Source organism: Malurus melanocephalus, unplaced genomic scaffold (assembly GCF_030028575.1).
Source record: "Malurus melanocephalus ecotype Western Australia unplaced genomic scaffold, MMel_1.1 scaffold_134, whole genome shotgun sequence".
Lineage (NCBI taxonomy): Eukaryota > Metazoa > Chordata > Aves > Passeriformes > Maluridae > Malurus > Malurus melanocephalus.
Genome location: NW_026623366.1, coordinates 1,051,445 through 1,055,697, shown reverse-complemented (window position 1 = coordinate 1,055,697; position 4,253 = coordinate 1,051,445).

Sequence of the window (4,253 nt, the reverse complement as noted above, 5' to 3'; positions counted from 1 at the left end):
GCAGGGAGCCAAGTTAAAACTGCCGGCACACACCGTCTTGTCTCATTGGCCTCTAAAAGGCTCCCAAAGATTTAGCTTGTAAGACATTTATCAAACAGGCTTGTATCAAAGGAATCTAGAAGAAATTGGTGTCATAAGCCTGTTAAGAACCCCTATGTTAACACAGTTTCAGTAGAATTCATTGCTCWCTACATACTCACTAAATCTTGTAACAGTGCAGCAGACCAAGTTGCTGTATAGCAGCTATACATGTAATATTTAAGGAATCATTCCCCTATGTATTCTCCATTCTGTTTTCTCCAAGTGTTTTACAACACACTTCCATTTTTTYCCCCCAATAAATTTTGCTTCCACCTAAGCAATGATGGAGAATAAGGCTACGCTATACTTCAAGATGTTTAAATGGTTAAAGATGTTCTAATGGTAGCTCAGGRGTGGATAAAGAAAAAATGTGCCTTTCTTCTGGGTGTTTAAATACAATGTGAAGTAGAACCTGATACAAATTATTATAACCTTCTCAACAAGTCTCCATCTACGCCAGCACTAGCCCATCTGTTAAATTCCTCTTGCCACTAATATTACTAACCAGCGATTAAATAGCCAAAGTGAAAGAACTGGTTTGGCCAGAGAGTGACGCGTAGCAACAACTACCAAACACATAAATTCTTAATTTCAAGTTGTGTGGACTCAAGTGCAAGATTTAAAAAACAAACAAACAAAAGACTGAAACTGTAGGTCTTTAGGGAAAAAAAAATTCCTACTGACTTTACTGAAGATTTTCTCTGCTTAAGGGTGTTAAATCAACTAGCATATGYTCAAAACCCCACTGAAATCTAGAGTGTTTAAACACTTTGATGACTCAGGAGTAAGGAAATGAGCAAGGACTTCAGGACTGGCCCATAGGGACCAGGACAGGAAACTCTAAACTATGGAATTAATTTCTTTAATGTTGTGCCATTTACCTATCATAGTTTATGATTCAATAGTTCCAAATTAAGCAGTACACAATACTAAAAGTTAAACTGGGACTTTCAGTTTAAACACTGACCTCATTATCTTCTGTTGTCATGAACAACAGCCTGAAGTAGAAAGTCAGGCACAGTACTTTTTAAACACAGACATCAAACTTGCTTTTTTAAAATGTTGAGGATTTTATCATCTCACAGAAGCTATTTGGAGGGTGGAAGATATATTTTTCTGCTGTAAAATGAAGTCTAATAAGTACATGCTGTTTTAAGAAATAGTAGTCCCTCCCATCTAAGCAGACGAATTTTCAACATTGCTTGTTTTTCACTTATTTACTTATGTGTGATTTTGAAGAGTTTTACAGTCCTGAATAAACTGTAGGCCTTAAGTGCAAAGCAAACAAACCAGCCTTTCCATGGCAAACAAAAATCAAACTACGGAGGACCAGCCCTGTTGTACCTTTGCGAAGTGCATCACGCTTTAAGGCAAAGGTCAGCTGGTGACTGAGGAGCAGACATTCCAGTCAGGGTGGTAGTGAAGAACCTGAATGGCAGCTCCTCCCTCACTCCTGCAGAAGTCTTTAGCATCACTGAGGGATAGTTAAGCCATATGAATTAGCCAGACGGAGGAGGAAAGGTGTAATTATCARTATATATATTCACCTGTGAAATAAATCAGTCTTTCCAGTGTTAAAATAMCTTAGGATAAGTCTGATGGAGAGTAAATTAAAGTCCATATCCTGCATCTAGTCTGTAATGAGGACAAGAACCACCCAGCATAGAAGGCACTGTATATTACAGTAAAGCTCACTCAGCTCCTGCAGAAGATTTCTGGGATATCAATGTCCGATTCTAGGCACTTGCACTGATAAAAGACTCCAAGTTCAAGTCTGTGAGAGAAAGAAGCCAATTAGAAGCCAGATAAAAATGTATCAAAATCAGTGAATTATACTGCAGAAAAACTCTGCAGTATATCTGAATTTCCCCCTTTTCCCACTACCTCCCCAAGCCTTACTTTTCAGTAAATCAAGATTGCMAGGCAGGAGTCATTGTGAGACTCTGGATCCTCAGTTGAGGGCAGGCATTAACACCTCTGTTTGCAGAGAACTTTTTTCTTTTTAAACACAACCAATTGGAGGCCTCCCCCAGGAAGAGGAAGATCTGCATCTTTCAGCCGAAGGAAGTCCAAGCTCACAGCTTTTACATCTCAAATGCTCAACTACTTGGGCTGTTGTCACATTCCCTGAGTTAACCTGCTAGCAAGTGTATTTCTGGATCAGTGTCAGGACACTAGAGACCCAGCAGCCGCTTGTTCCTAGTGGTAAGTGGACTTTCTTCTGGTGGCTGCTGCACTCAAGGCTACCTCTCCTGTGACCTTGGCTCAGACAGCTGGGTGGGACAGAACTGTAAGGTATTTCAATGGGACCCTAATCCTGTTGGTGTAGGAGCTGCATTTCAGCCCCAGCTATTGCCCCAGCTTCTTCTTGGAACTGCATGGACAGTGTGCTTCTGCCTGGCCATAAACCCACCAGTCCTGAGCCTGACCATTGAATCAACCTTTGGACTGGTCTGATGATCTGGACTCATGGTTGAACGTGGTCACTACCACCAGACCTGCTTTGCTGGTTAGGGTGCTGTGGGATGGGGCTGTGTCAGAGATGGCACTGCCCTACCAACTRCACTGTCACCCTTGGCTGCCAGCTCAGCTGATTTTACAGAGCAACCCCCTCTTGCAGCTGCCTGACATTCAGTATGTGGTTAAAAGGTTGTTATGTTTATGGCAGATTTGTCCAYATTTTCTGTCTTAGTTTAATCTTCTTCAGACATCTGAGTGAYTGTTCCGTTAATAACCTCTGCTTCCAAAGGGTATGTGGTACATTGCTTTATACATGCACTGCTGCCTATTGTGAAGCTTAATTCAAAAAGTGATGCAAATAATTTACAGTTTGTATCTTAAAAATATGTAGAAATAAGCTGTAAAGAAAACAYGTGAGGTTAAATATCTATAATAATAGGTATAATAATATAATAATGTGAGTTTAGGTATCAAAKCAGCAAGCATTGAAATGTTTAGATTTTCTATAGTCTTCAAGAAAGAGACATGAGATGTTGGAGATGCACAGTTAGAATTAGAGTGAGACCCAGGAAACTCAACACAGTGTGTGTGAAACCATCCAGACCTATCCCCCTGTCATGGTTTAGAATGCTGGCTGAAAGCCARGCACCCACAACACCTGCTCACTCGTTCTCCCACATCACCACTGGGCAGAGAAGAATGAAGAGAAAAAAAAAATTAACAAAAGGGCTCATGAATTGAGATAAGGAGCAGGGAGGAAACGCTTGACGGACAAAACAGGCGCTTCTTAAAKTATGAAGTGAATTTATTACTAACMAAGTCAGAGGAGGAGAATGAGAAATAAAATAAAACCCTCAAAGACACCGATTTTCTCCCCACTTCCTCCCCGCTTCCCACCGACAGTACAAAGCAGGGGGGGTGAACAGGGTGTGGGGTTGGCCAGTTCAGGGTGTGGGGTTGGCCAGTTCAGGGTGTGGGGTTGGCCAGTTCAGGGTGTGGGGTTGGTCAGTTCAGGGTGTGGGGTTGGTCAGTTCAGGGTGTGGGGTTGGTCAGCTCAGGGTGTGGGGTTGGTCAGTTCATCACCGGATTGATCTGCAGCTGCTGAGGGAGAGGAGTCCTTCCCTTGCGTTGCCGTGGGGTCCCTCCCACGGGAGACAGTTCTCGATGAACCTCTCCGGCGTGGCTCCACTCTCACGAGCAGCAGTCCACACACATCTGCTGCAGCGTGAGTCCCCCCACGGGCAGACAGTCATCCCAAAACTGCTGCACCGTGGGGTCCCTCGTCCCCTGGGTGCAGGCCCAAGGCCAGGCTGTTCCATCTCGGGAGCAAGGCCTCTCTCTCCATGGCTCTCCTGCTGGACACAGCCCCTTCTTGGTGTCCGCCCGCTCCGGCGTGGGGACCTCCCTCCTCCACGGGCTGTGGGTGGATCTCTGCACCCTCTGTGGACCCCATGGGCTGCAGGGGGACAGCCTGCTCCACCATGGTCACCATGGGCTGCAGGGGGACAGCCTGCTCCACCATGGTCACCATGGGCTGCAGGGGAACAGCCTGCTCCACCATGGTCACCATGGGCTGCCGGGGGACAGCCTGCTCCACCATGGGCACCTGCAGGGGGACAGTCTGCTCCACCATGGTCACCGTGGGCTTCAGGGGGACAGCCTGCTCCACCATGGTCATCACCACGGCCTGCAAAGGAATCCCAGCTCCAGTG